Source organism: Lissotriton helveticus, chromosome 11, assembly GCF_964261635.1.
Source record: "Lissotriton helveticus chromosome 11, aLisHel1.1, whole genome shotgun sequence".
Lineage (NCBI taxonomy): Eukaryota > Metazoa > Chordata > Amphibia > Caudata > Salamandridae > Lissotriton > Lissotriton helveticus.
Genome location: NC_136072.1, coordinates 177,683,182 through 177,698,994, shown reverse-complemented (window position 1 = coordinate 177,698,994; position 15,813 = coordinate 177,683,182).

Here is a 15,813-nt window from a genome sequence, read left to right as displayed (position 1 = left end):
TTGTTATTCACATTTCTCTGAATTCTCACAGCTTTCGTCCGAGGTGCCATAACCTCACATCAGGACTGCTCAGACGGCGCTCATGCAACGCGGTGTATTTAAACGTTTTCCCCTGTAGCACGATCTTAAAATTCGGAAATTAAAGCAAAACACTAAAAAAAATGAATGTGTGGAATATGGAGAAAAAAAATGTTAAGCGAAATAACATCCCTGTCACCCTCGGATCATTTCAGGACACTTTCTGAAAGACGTTTTTGAGAAAATTGCACATTTTTGCCGCGCTTAGCTGACAAGTCGTCACCCTGACTTGTCAAGTGTATTTAAATCAACCGTATTATAATAAGTGACTAAAGTACTGACACGATATGTGATGGATTACTGCTCATTTTAAAGTGACAAGGCATGCTAAAAAAGGAAAAGCAGAGTTTTCTAGTGACATCTGTTAAACAATTTCCCTTTATCCGCATTAGTCGTATATTCCTCTTGTGCGACAGCACTGCAGGCAAGATGAACATATTAACATCAGCCATCGTAAGCTACAAAGAGGCCGCGGATGCAAAACTGGGAAAGGTACCACATCCTTTCTAACCATGTCAATGCCGAGTGAACAGTTTTGTAAGTGACTTACGCTGTGTGTGCATGTGCCTCAGTTTGGTTTTGCATGGTAATATCTTAGGGACATATACTCAAGGATTTATCACAGCCAAAGTGGCGATAAATGTATTGCCCCATTCACAAGCTGGTGCTAACAACAGCCAATATCACCAGTTTACCTGCGATATGAGCCGCCGAAAACATCGCCACAGATGACCCCGGCAGCTAACGCTAATGAGATGCAGAGTAGGCGTTCCCGTGCAAAAAGCCGCGACAACACAACACTGCAACATTCTCAACAACCAGCCAGATCGGCAAAAAGATCACAAAACAGGCGATAAAGTGTGTTATCAGCAGGAAATTAATGTAATGTATGTATACTTGTAAAGCGCACTGTTACCTCGTTACGTGGTGTCCTGGCGCTGTATACCGCTGGGGAACCCGTCCTGGCTTTCCCTGTGAGAGGGCACCCCAAGGTGAAGCCAGGCATCCCCGGCGTTGCTGGGGCCGTTGTAGAGATTAAGCAAGCTATTGCCCAGAGTTGCAGAGTGGGACCCATGGTTAGCGTAGGCACCTAAGCGAGAATTATCGAGTCCGCGGACATTGACCCAAGACCCTGCCGCGTCGGGAATTGAACCCTGGTCCCGGGCCGACCTCTGCTTCAGGGTCTGCCGCTTCTAACCGGTGAGCCACACTTCTCCAAATTAACACCTGCTCCGACCTGGTGTAAAGTCAGATGACAACCTGCAACATAAAAGAGAGCCCAGCTCAGAGGCACACCTGAAGATCAACAGATGCCATGGAGCTACAGATCATGCAGCTCGGAGCCCCAGCAGGCCCACGACATCTACTGCTACCCCCCTCCAGGCCTGCCATCACCCCCGGGCCCCACTCCCAACCCCGCCCCCCAGGGACCACTACAGAGGCAGCGCCGACAAAGACAGCGGAACTTCAGGAAACGCACAAGCCTCACAGACGTAACACCAGAGAATGTCATTGCCCACTTCAGGCTCAAAAGGACAACCATCCTCCGCATCTTGACCATCATTGCCCACACGCTGACAGTACCAACACAGCGCACAACCAACATCCCCCCTCAAACAAAGCTGTTGGCTGTGCTGCATCTGTTGGCCTCTGGTACCTTCCAACCAACAACTGCCAGAGTCTGTGGAGTCTCACAGCCAGCCCTATCAAAGTTCCTCACAAGTGTCCTGGATGCCATCATCAGCTTGGTACCCCAGTACCTATACTTGCCCCACACTGCGCAGGAGCAGCCGGGGACCAAGCAAGGCTTCTACTCCATAGCTGGCTTCCCGCACGTGTTGGGGGCAATTGACTGCACACATGTACTACTTGTGCCTCCTGCCGAAACTGAACACAATTACCGCAACAGAAAGCACACGCATTCCATCAAGGTGCAGGCAATAGTGGACCACCGGGGACTCTTCACCAATGTCGTCGCCAACTACCCAGGCAGTGTGCATGATTCCTACATCTTCAGACAGTCCATCATCAACCAGCGCTTCCAGGCTGGCACCTACGGAAATGCACTGCTCTTGGGTAAGTACCAAATGAACACACCACACACCTCAAATCCACAATCATGCAACTCACAACTCTGGGAATGCACACATCACAAACTCACATACAACATGACAAACAACATGCCCACCTACCAGACACGGTACAAAAGGGGGTGGTGATGGACGGAGCATCTGAACCAATCAAACACTCACACCCAGTCAAAAGATCTGGGTTTGATCCATCACCGTTCTTTAGCCCACTCTGCCACCCCAGTTCAGACATGGCTATATGCAAATCAGTCTGACCCTGGGCCTAATGGGAACAGTCCAGCCCCAACTGCCAAGCCATGCCTTCCCTGGACCGGAAACAAGCTTCCGAGGACCGGTTTCTGGCATTACAGCCGTCTTCAGCGCGGCTTGCTTGAATCCAGTGGCAAAGTGAGCAAGGGACTCACGTCTGAGCATACCCTGCCACACTTATGGCGGCCAAAGCGAAACAAAAGGGGGTGGTGATGGACGGAGCATCTGAACCAATCAAACACTCACACCCAGTCAAAAGATCTGGGTTAGATCCATCACCGTTCTTTAGCCCACTCTGCCACCCCAGTTCAGACATGGCTATATGCAAATCAGTCTGACCCTGTGCCTCATGCGAACAGTCCTGCCCGAACTGCCAAGCCATGCCTTCCCTGGACCGGAAACAAGCTTCCGAGGACCGGTTTCTGGCATTACAGCCGTCTTCAGCCCGGTTTGCTTGAATCCAGTGACAAAGTGAGCAAGGGACTCACGTCTGAGCATACCCTGCCACACTTATGGCGGCCAAAGCGGTACAAAAGGGGGTGGTGATGGACGGAGCATCTGAACCAATCAAACACTCACACCCAGTCAAAAGATCTGGGTTAGATCCATCACCGTTCTTTAGCCCACTCTGCCACCCCAGTTCAGACATGGCTATATGCAAATCAGTCTGACCCTGTGCCTCATGGGAACAGTCCAGCCCGAACTGCCAAGCCATGCCTTCCCTGGACCGGAAACAAGCTTCTGAGGACCGGTTTCTGGCATTACAGCCGTCTTCAGCCCGGCTTGCTTGAATCCAGTGGCAAAGTGAGCAAGGGACTCACGTCTGAGCATACCATGCCACACTTGTAGCGGCCAAAGCGGTACAAAAGGGGGTGGTGATGGACGGAGCATCTGAACCAATCAAACACTCGCACGCAGTCAAAAGATCTGGGTTTGATCCATCACTGTTTTTTAGCCCACTCTGCCACCCCAGTTCAGACATGGCTATATGCAAATCAGTCTGACCCTGTGCCTCATGGGAACAGTCCAGCCCGAACTGCCAAGCCATGCCTTCCCTGGACCGGAAACAAGCTTCCGAGGACCGGTTTCTGGCATTACAGCCGTCTTCAGCCCGGCTTGCTTGAATCCAGTGGCAAAGTGAGCAAGGGACTCACATTTGAGCATTCCCTTCCACACTTATGGCGGCCAAAGCAGTACAAAAGGGGGTGGTGATGGACGGAGCATCTGAACCAATCAAACACTCACACCCAGTCAAAATATCTGGGTTTGATCCATCACCGTTCTTTAGCCCACTCCGCCACCCCAGTTCAGACATGGCTATATGCAAATCAGTCTGACCCTGTGCCTCATGGGAACAGTCCAGTCCAAACTGCCAAGCCATGCCTTCCCTGGACCGGAAACAAGCTTCCGATGACCGGTTTCTGGCATTACAGCCGTCTTCAGCCCGGCTTGCTTGAATCCAGTGGCAAAGTGAGCAAGGGAGTCACGTCTGATCATACCCTGCCACACTTATGGCGGCCAAAGCGGTACAAAAGGGGGTGGTGATGGACGGAGCATCTGAACCAATCAAACACTCACACCCAGTCAAAAGATCTGGGTTTGATCCATCACCGTTCTTTAGGCCACTCTGCCACCCCAGTTCAGACATGGCTATATGCAAATCAGTCTGACCCTGTGCCTCATGGGAACAGTCCAGCCCAAACTGCCAAGCCATGCCTTCCCTGGACCGGAAACAAGCTTCCGAGGACCGGTTTCTGGCATTACAGCCGTCTTCAGCCCGGCTTGCTTGAATCCAGTGGCAAAGTGAGCAAGGGACTCACGTCTGAGCATACCCTGCCACACCTGTAGAGGCCAAAGCGGTACAAAAGGGGGTGGTGATGGATGGAGCATCTGAACCAATCAAACACGCACACCCAGTCAAAAGATCTGGGTTTGAACCATCACCGTTCTTTAGCCCACTCTGCCACCCCAGTTCAGACATGGCTATATGCAAATCAGTCTGACCCTGTGCCTCATGGGAACAGTCCAGCCCGAACTGCCAAGCCATGCCTTCCCTGGACCGGAAACAAGCTTCCGAGGACCGGTTTCTGGCATTACAGCCGTCTTCAGCCCGGCTTGCTTGAATCCAGTGGCAAAGTGAGCAAGGGACTCACGTCTTAGCATACCCTTCCACACTTATGGCGGTCAAAGCAGTACAAAAGGGGGTGGTGATGGACGGATCATCTGAACCAATCAAACACTCAGACCCAGTCAAAAGATCTGGGTTTGATCCATCACCGTTCTGTAGCCCACTCTGCCACCCCAGTTCAGACCTGGCTATATGCAAATCTGTCTGACCCTGTGCCTCATGGGAACAGTCCAGCCCGAACTGCCAAGCCATGCCTTCCCTGGACCGGAAACAAGCTTCCGAGGACCGGTTTCTGGCATTACAGCCGTCTTCAGCCCAGCTTGCTTGAATCCAGTGGCAAAGTGAGCAAGGGACTCACATCTGAGCATACCCTGCCACACTTATGGCGGCCAAAGGGGTACAAAAGAGGGTGGTGATGGACGGAGCATCTGAACCAATCAAAGACTCACACCCAGTCAAAAGATCTGGGTTTGATCCATCACCGTTCTTTAGCCCACTCTGCCACCCCAGTTCAGACATGGCTATATGCAAATCAGTCTGACCCTGTGCCTCATGGGATGCTCAGACGTGAGTCCCTTGCTCACTTTGCCACTGAATTCAAGCAAGCCGGGCTGAAGAAGGCTGTAATGCCAGAAACCGGTCCTCGGAAGCTTGTTTCCGGTCCAGGGAAGGCATGGCTTGGCAGTTTGGGCTGGACTGTTCCCATGAGGCACAGGGTCAGACTGATTTGCATATGGCGCTGTCTGAACTGGGGTGGCAGAGTGGGCTAAAGAACGGTGATGGATTAAACCCAGATCTTTTGACTGGGTGTGAGTGTTTGATTGGTTCAGATGCTCCGCCCATCACCACCCCCTTTGGTACCACCTACCAGACACGACAGCACAACTTACTGTGGTAACCTGGGTAGCCATGTACACAAGTCATCAACGGCATGGCACCTCAACCACACATCAGCAGAATGTGGGGAGAGGTCGGAACCAGGCATGTGCGAAGGAGGCAAGTGACAGAAGAATGAGAATGTACACAATGCGTGGCGTGGATGTGCTGGACAGACTGCAGTATGCAGACCACACACATATCCATGACGACATACGCTGCTGGTAGTGTAGTGGACAGTGGATGCAACCATGTCACCCCAGCGGGTGGGAAACATCAGGGAAATGTAGCTTGTTACGTCCCCCCTGTAGGCATGTGCGGAGTGGGATGGCCCGGCGTACGCCAGGCTAGCGTAGGGGTGTGAATAAAAAGCATGCAGCCCTGGGCATGGTTCTCTTCCAGAATGGCCAACGTCTCTGCCATGGCAGCGCCTCTCACCCTGCCAGCCACATGACCTACGCCGTTAGCGTCGCTGCGTGCCATCCTGTGCACCTTTCACAGCCTGGACCGCTGGTCCCCGAAACAGTCTTGGCCACCCCGGCACCTCCAGGCATCACTGCTCACCTGCCGACACTAACATGTGTCACGGAGGGCCCACCACGTGCCGGTGCAAGCTCCAAGCCCAAGGCCCGCGACCTTGGCAGCCTCCTCAGACCATCACGGCCCCTGTAAGCAAGGCCCTCAGTACTCCTTTCTCATTGAGGTACTCCCCTGGCTGATACAGCGGACAAGTCGGTCACACATTTGGAACTGAGTCTTGATTACACAATGGCCGAGGACTATTTCATGGCAGAGTTGATATCACTATACACCCTTCGATGTGGTGCCACCATCTCTGTGCAAAGCATTCCAACCACACGTGCCTGTGGGCCCTTGCTGACTTCGGCCTTCGGCCTACACTGCGGTCCAGCAGGCCTCTCACCAATCCAATGCAGTCTGTACCAGGCAGGACATGGCATCGCCGCAGGCTGTACACCCGCTCAGCTCTGGTGCCACTACCTCCCTCAGTCACAAATCTTCACCACATGCCATTCCAGCGTCATGTGTAAGAGATACAGGAGCAGCATGCTGGACAGTGGTTGACCCCCGCTGATCACTGCCTCTGGCCTACACTGCAGTCAACTAGGTCACACATTTGGTACTGAGTCACAGTACAAAGGAGAGGAGTAAGAGGAAGATGCGGTTCACTCCCGAGGAGAAAAGGATCACCGTTATGGAGGTGATGGAACACTACCAACAACTGCACTGGTGCCACTAGCTCTGCGCATCACAAGCCAATGACACGTGGCTGTGGGCCACTGCTGACCGCTGCCTCCATCCTACACTGCGGTCGAATAGGTCACACATTTGGAACTGAGCCTTGACTTATTTATGGCAGAGTTTATATGACTGTACAGGCCTCATCGCAGAGTAAAGACTCTTTCAGCTCCAGTGCCACTAACTCTGTGCCACAGAAGTCATGGACACTCTCTGGTTGAACTTTATTGGTGTCTGAGTCTATGGCCTGGGTGTTGTCTTCATCATCATGTAGCTGATACTGACATGGTGGTAAAAAGGAGTCTGTAGCATTCAACTCCTCCATTTGCCTGTTTCTGCTTGCTTCTGCCCTCTGCATCATGCCCTGGAAGGACACCTTCCACTGTCCCCATCACACTCCGCAACATTCTCCTTGGACATCAGCGAGGACCCGCTCAGCTCTTGTGGCCCTACCTCAGTGCACCGCAAGTCATCATCCTGTGGCGGTGTGCCTGTGCCGGCCTCTGTGCATCCGGGGCCACTAACTCTGTGCGGCTCAAGTCATGGACCCTTGCTGTTTGAATTTTGAAATTCTGAATGTCTGATCACTGTTGTAGTTGTTGCCTGCACCAACCAAACCCTAGAGGGATGGCTTACACTACCCAACATCCATTCAGCACAGGCGTCACAGGACATGTGACCCTGGCAATAAAAGGGTCCATGTGCACATGCACGTAGCCCGTTCCACAAACTATCTCAGTGAGTACGTGTGGTCATTATGTATGCATGAGGGCCCGGGCCATGCCACATTACATTGTGATGTGTACAGGGGGCGCAACCATGTCACCTCAGGCAGAGGGGTAGACCTGGCACATGTAGCAGTGTCGTACCCCCCTGTAAGTGTAAGCGGTGTGGACTGGCATACGGCAGTGCAGCGTAGGGGTGTGGTTCTTCAACACGTGGCTCTAGGCATGATTAAGTTAAGGCCTTGCCAAGGAAGTAACTAATGTGTGTGGCTTTGTTGTAGTGTCTGCGTCACCCGTCCAGCAATGGACAATGTTGCTATGCAGCATGTCCCCTGAGTACGGGCTCGGCCGAAGGGGTACATGAGGGAGCGCATGCCCGCTCAGGGTCAGGGATCACACATACCAACTGTTGTGTGTGTTGCTATTAGCCCAGCATACACCCAAGGTCTACCCTCAAGCGCATGGCGAGTTCAGCCAGGCATGTGCTCTACATTTGTGTCTGCCCTATCCTTACCAGTGGCCTACACACATGTGGTCGGCCACCTTCAGCACACTTCATCACTGTGTTGTATTCAGGCTTGTGGACATGCGCAGACAGGCATGACAATGGTGTGCCATAGGGGTGCAAGTGATGCAACCACGCTGCACACACTAGTGAATGTGCTCGAGGAGGGAGGAGCAGCAGTGAGGCTACGTAATACACATTGATGCTGCTCATTAGAAACAAGCAGTACATGTCATACAGGAATCACAAGGCCACACATATCACACACCAATGACCCAGTGAGCATGCAGTACGAAGTCTTGACTCATGATTTTCTGAACTGTCACAGGTGATCAAGGATATGAACTCTGCGCTTGGATGATGACACCCCTCCGAGCCCCGAACACACAGGCCCAGAGGCAGTAAAAGTTGGCCCACAAACGCACCAGGGGCATCGTGGAATGCACATTTGGCGTGTTGAAGTCACGTTTCAGGTGCCTGAAAATCATAGTTGGAAGCTCCTGTACAGCCCAGACATTGTGTGCAAGATGATCGTTGCATGTTGTGTGTTGCAAAACATATGTGTATTCAACAATGCCCCCTGGATACAATTGCCAGATGCACCAGACGAGGATGAGGCTGGTGGACCACAACCCACTGCAGCCGCAGCAGGTATAGCCCATAGGAACACCATCATTGACAATTTCTTCTCTTGTTAACATCACATTGTGACAATCCTTAGCAACCATAGGACAGTACGATGAATCACCACAGGCACAGCATATGCAAATAAATGCTTTCCAAGACTCATTCCCTGTGTGAATGTCACTCATCTGTACATGCACATCACTCAGACAAGTGTGAGTGCGACATGTTGTGCTAGCAATTTTTCAATTTGTTAATGGATGGTGGGTGTGTCACCTCTATGCAGAGAGGCTGTTTAGGGTGTCACGTATTTTAACTGCCAGTTCTGTGTGTCACAGTTAGTACAGTATCCCACTCTTCGGCGTTTCACTTGTGTCCCAAATCATTCCATTTTGGCTGTCATTTGTGGCCTACAAGTGAGAACAGGGCTTCTCATGGGCTCAGATATGTGCCGCATGATGCGCAGATGTACCCTGTGACTCAACTCCCATGCCATGGGCAACATGTACATAAGGGGGAGTCACTGCCCCTCATTTGTCCATGCTTTCATAATTGTTTAAACATGGACATGGCACGTCTGTGTGCAGGAGGTGTTGATTGTCCCTCTGCAATGTGAAGGCGAGATGCGGTTTCACAGTGTGTTCCATGTATGTTTCCGCATTGGTGCTGTTTACATACAGAATGCATGTCAATGTACATTGTGACTGTTTGTGAGGAGATGCCTATCTGATGTGGGACAATAGTTATTTGTTCTATGTCTCGGCTGTGTGCTCATACATTGTCATCTCACCGTTTTTTTACTCTGCTTATATGAAGCATTTTCCCGCATGATGCCTGGGAATCACACGCCTGTCGCTGGTTATCGCTGATGTTTGTATCGCGATTGGCCGCATCGCTACTATTTTCGCGTTAGTGTGGACATTTGACGCGTTATCGTGAGCCTGGTACCGGCGTGTTGAGAATGCTACGTTAACACAGCGTTATTTTCCCGCGATATACTGAGAAATGCAAAGTTGCGTTAAGCTAATTTTGCAATGTTTATCACACGTTCTTGTGAATATCCCCCTTAGAAGGTTGGGAACAACAGTTGTTCTTCAACTACAAAAAGACAGGTGCTTTGACCGTTTCTCCCTGACCCACCCCACCCCTAAATCTGGCTCATGCTATTTCATTATTCCGAAAATTCTCCTCTTCGACTTTTGAAAATCATTGATAATACATTTGGTTTGCCTAAAGTTGCAGGTAAGTCAATGCAGGGCAGTTCTACACCCAACATCTGTGATCTATCTTTAAGCCCACTTATTGATGTATTGTTTTAATACTTGTGGAGTATGACCTCGTATTCCGTTTATATTTATAGTTCCTATTTGAAAGATGTTCAAATACATCGCAGAGGTTTGTTTCCCAAAAATATTATAGAGTATATTAGTACACTCCATAAGTTTGGTTTTTGCATAGTGCATGCACACTGAGACAGTCAACATAGGTACACACATTAACATATAACACCCATTCATGTACATCTGAAATCAGAATACCAAAGGTATCCATCCGCTCCTGCAGACACTGATACACACCAAGAAAAGCATAGGCACCCATGTACATAGAGCTGCAGGCACCCAGTCATCCAGATCATTAGAACTAATGGCATCTATTGGCACATACTCCAAACCATGCAACCTCCCCATGCACACAGACTAACATGCTTAACAGGCACGCATGCACATAGATCAACATACATGGGTGATGGAATTCAGCCTCCGTGCCCATTGGGCCTGTTTACTGTGGACCTGCAATCTACATTTTCGACAGCTATCCCTGTGCCTAAATCTAGGCATTACAGGTTTTACCCCCCGAATGGGAAGTAATTGTGTGAATCTGGAAATGCCAAGTGAAAATCCATAGGTTTTCCCCAATTCTGGGGACTATTATACTGATATGAGTGCGACTTTATTGCATTAACCAACTACCTTTTATTTGTGACCCTTGCGCAAATGAGTGTTTGTAAAAGAGTTGTCCTTTATCCAGGCACTTGTAGTCAGTGCCTCAGAAGGATCGCATTGAGTAAAATCATATTGGATCCCAGCCTGCTGCATATACTACAGCAGATGCCCATAAAGATATCATCTCTCTGTTCCAGGTGACTGGATTCCCTCCTGCAGTCATTGTTAGGATGCAATAGGAGGATGTGCATAGCTTCACCAAACTTGAGCATGATGATGATGATGATGAAAGCAATTTAAAATGCACACAGCTACTCCATGGAGTGTCCCAGCACGAAAAGCATAGGTCGGATGGTGAATGACAGAAGTTAGACCTGCACAAAAAGCCACGTTTAAAGCTTTTTCTTGAACACTACTTTACTCACTGCTTGCTACTCAAGAGGTAGCTGATTTCATGTAACAGAGCCCAGAGAAGCTCTTGCGCGCTAAATTCTGGGGACTGCTGCCAAAATTATGTTAGCAGATCTCAACTTTCTGGGAGGATAATGAAATCCAAATCTGGTTCTAAAATAATAAACCCCCATTTAATAAAGGGAATTATGCAATAGAACAAGAGCCTTAAATCTAAAGCTTAACTATTAGTTATCCTCTGCCATCCTTAAAATTTAGATTTATCTATGTGTCTCTCCGGTGTGTCAACCTGTTGTAACAGATTCTTGCTTTAGTTTCTCCAAGATATCTTCTGGCTTCTTTGGTGTTAACATTTTGACCACTTTTTCACGAGATTTTCCACCCTTATCCAAAACCACTTTGGGCTTCTTCACCTCTCGAACTGTAGAGAGGTAGTGGCATTGTTCTGCATTTGTTCCCCCTCGATGGGCTGTGCGTCGATAGCTACACCTACACTTCACTGCTCACAACTGTAACAGCATTTAGTTTTGAGCCAAGTTTAGCACTAATAGTAGGGGTGGGCAAAGAATTATGCTCCGTCGGTGGATTTTGTGGAGATTTGCCCACTCCAGCCTCAGTGTGGAGTTCCGAAAAACTCTACGAAGTGATGCAGAGCAGAGTTTTTTCTCTTGAGCGGCTCACCAACGGTAAGTTGGCGAGCACTTGCGAGATAAAATAATGCGCAACCTCCTGGTGAGATTTCTCACTGCGGGCCTTGGCAGCAGGTTGCAACCGCTCACGTTGAGGAAGCTGCTTCTCAAGTAAATTGTCTTCTCGAGCAGCATAGAGCCGCAGCGCCCTCTGACGCGACGTGTAGTGCCGATCATGCTGATTGCAGAGCATGGGACAAATTCCTGGCACTAGAAATCAATCAGAGCAACGCGACTTAACAGACTCCGCTGCTGGCGGAACTCCGCGGAGAGCGGTGGAGTTTTTTCCCACTTCGTAGATTTCCAAGGAGTAAAACTCCATGAAGTCTGCCCAGGCTTAATTAATAGCTATAGTAATGGAACCGTTTATATTAGCCCCAACAGGACCAGACTCCACAGGTTGAGTCATTGAATTTTTGCTTTGCTCTTCCTCTTGCTTTTTGTCTCTCTTAGGCATTGCCCATCTTACGAGCCTGGAGCAGTGCGCTTGAGCGAGAGCTGCACTGAGGTAATACAACAGAATCAATGTGGAACAGGAGTCCAGGCAGTTAGGATCAGCACACAACTACATCGCAGAGATGGGTGTGAAAGTACGGAAGAAACGCAGCAGCCAGGCTGCCAGTGAGGTGCACTGCTAGAAAGCCTCGATCTCTGTTTTAAGAATGCTATGGGAAAAGTTAGCATACAGGTTCCTGATTTCAGGAGATATTATGAAAGTAAACTGTGGTGCATCCTACCACGGTTTAACATTAGGGATGTCAGAGAACAAGATCTGATGAGCAGATTAATAGAGTACTTGATTTTCCCAGTGCAAGTGGCATCTCTCCCATTACTACCACTACTATGAAAAAATGCCACAGCATTTAGCTACAATGCTTGAGATAAAAACACAGAGACTTTAGGCACACATATACCAAGAAACACACACATGAGTGCACACACACACCCACACATGCACACATACACACACACACGCAACACACACACAGAACACTCACAACCTGCCCTGGACCTTGATATTCAGGCTGAAAACAACAAACTAGTGACCAATGTCCAACAAAAGCCGACTGACAAAAATTCACTCCTACACTACAGGTCGTATCACCCAAGGGCTCTGGGTGATAACTTACCTGCAGGCCAGTACTTGCGATATCGCAGGAATTTCTCATCAACACAGACATATGTAGAACAAGCAGATGATCTGTACAGGAAACTGGAGGACGGAGCGTACCCCAAAAAGGTCATCAAACGTGTGAGAAAGAGGACCCTAAACACTCCAAGAGCTGCACTCCTTGAAAGGAACCAAAAAAATAGAGGCGACGGCATACCAGTGGTCACGACCTTTGGACCACTGTCAAGAAAAATCAGACAGATCATCAGGAGGCATTGGCACTTGCTCAGCAGTACAACCATGACAATGCTCCAACTGAGATTTGCTGTTAAGCGGTCATCTAATTTACGTGATCGGTTGGTACATACCCGCCCCATTCAGGAAGCCAAAGAATCGGGGGTGCCATCAGGACATTACCCATGTGGGGGGTGTTCCGTATGTGAGCTCACCACAGCTGTCAAAAGTGTGACCTTGACTCATGGGAAGACATGGCACCTTAACAGGTTCAGTAATTGCAACACGGTCAATGTCATCTACAGACTTACGTGCCCATGTGGACTCCACTACATTGGACTCACGACGCGTAAAGTCAAAACCAGAATACAGGAACACCTGAGCACGCTGAAAGCTGGCAAACTAACTACGAGATTGGTGCAACACTTTCATATACAGAAGCACCACTATAAGGACATCGGAAGGGTGGTACTGGAAAGGGTAGTGGGCGACAAGTATAATATGGAGACCAGACTAAGTACCAAAGAAGTGCGCGGGATTTATCAGGAGGGGGTGGACCAACACGATTGAATTACCTTATTGAATGGAATAGAGTAGAAGTTTGCTAAAATTATATGATCCTTTATCTCATGTATTCCGTTTAGCCCCCTTGAGAACCAGTTCCCACATGCTACAAACAGGGCTGAGTGTCGGGGTGGTGTCGACCAATATCTACCCGTGATGAGATGACAGAGCGCGACAACGTTGCTGTAAATACACTATAGGTCTATGGCAATTAGGTGGATTCTAAATGCCTTCCACTTTGATGGTGCAACACTCAAGTATACCTACAGTAATATTTCACCTGACTGACCCCAATCATATGTATTCGAATTTAAAAAGATGCCCGATTTTTTTAAAAAGATGCACAATTGTCTTAGTAATCTAGGCTCCTGGACATTACAGTAATTGTTAAATCACCTCCCCATGGAACTCCACAAAGGGTGTTAGTTAGGAACTCCAGCCCAATATGGTGCCCGTTTCAACCCTGAATGACTGTAAAGGAATCCTGGGTCAGAAGAGGGGCGGGGCACATACGTGCCGGTTTGACCAGCTGTGTGTTGAAAAATGTTGCCGCGCGTTGAGAGCGCGAGGAGCTGAGCGAACGCTGGTCACTCGTATGGTCACGTTAAGCGGGATTACACTGGATGGGAAGCGGTCGGAAGCGCTGTTAAGCCCTACGGGCTCCCGGCGTTTCTCTTGAGGTGAACAAGTTCATGATACCGCTGCTATGAGTAATAACGCAGTCCAGCTGTGGATTTAGGAAACGGCCGGATATCCTTTACCACTCTGGGTTACCTGTGTTTCTTTCAATGTGATAGGGTTCACGATCCTGTTGCAGCGAGTAAGAAACGAGGCTATGCTGGGGATTCAGTAATAAGTAGGAGAAATCCATACGCATTGAAAATAGATGCATGCCTGCCAAGTGTCACGCTTCACGTGTGACACTAACGCATTTCAGTGTGGTGTTCCGCATCACCGCACTGAAATGCGTTGTCACGCATTTAAATGCCACTGTCTCACTTTACTGTACCAGCGCTGAAACTGGTTACTGGGTTACTAGCGCACGCACTGGCTCTGCTGCCTCCTGCAGGGACTTGCCAGCAGGCTCAGTAGATAGTTAATAATTTTGAACACTGTCTGCTGCTTGCTACAATGTAACTACTTTTAACCCTGCTGCCTCTGGCCGTAGAAATTCGCGCCCGCGCCGCGGCTGTCCGGAAGTGAGGTCGGATTCAGGAAGCGGCGGGCGGGGGACTCGACTCGAGTGGAGTGATGCTGTCCCAGCGACGAGGCATAATAAGTGCGTTGCCGCATATTTATTACCGGGGCTTTGGAACGTACAGGACGGCAGTATCAACACTCACCATCATGGTAGTGCATGAGTCGAGGCCTCGGGCGTTGCGGGAAGCTGAATTCAGTGCTGTGCGGCCGCGACAGATGTGGCTCACCGTCTGCCGCTGCACCGAACTCACGCTCAGAGTACTCACTGCTCACGGGAGGTTTGCTAAAGGTGTTGGAAAGGCAGCAAGGGCAACTAGTTTGCAAGTGTAAGTAAAGCAATGCCTCCGAAGCCTGAAAGTGCTGTCAGACAGGCAGAAGATAAAACGGACTTGCCACGGCAGACCCATGGATGCACTCAACCAAGGCCCCTATTCTCAGTCATTCCCAGGAATGGCAGCATGCGAGTATCTGAAGCATCTGAGCGGCAATCGGAGCTCATTCAAAAGATTAAGCAAACCCCACAGTGCACCTCAGAGTGGGGAGTCCGTTATGTTTGCACAGGGCAGCGGCGCAGCCTGTATCTGAATGAGGTGAACGAGCCACACTAGTGCCCGTCCAGTGAGGACGCTTTTCATCGGAGGCCAAAGCACCCAGACACAAACATAGGTAGGAAAGTTCGAGACACCAATGTGTGACATCAAATCCCTGCAAGATGTACTTGTCTCAAAGAGTGCAGTTCGAGAGCAGTCTCTTGTCTCTAGTGTCAGCGCACAGCGTATGCGACTCACTGTCACGAGGCTCATGTCCTCAAAACTCTGCTTCATGAAGGGCCCCCCACTGCGGTTTCAGGGCTGAGGACACTGCAGATCACAGTCGCTGCCTTTAATTATGGAGCGCTGCGCCAAAAGCGTGTTAACCGTTCAGGGAGCCCGGCAACTAACCTGCTACCCCTGAAGGTGTCTAGGCACTTGATCTTATTATGGTAAGAGAACTTCTTTCTAAGTTGATATTCTGACATACGTACTGAGATGTGCTAACTTCGAGGTTTGCTAGGGAAAGATTGGTGTTTTTCCCGAATAGAAATCCCGTACAGTGACTGTTTTCTACATTAATTAAAAACAAGATTTGT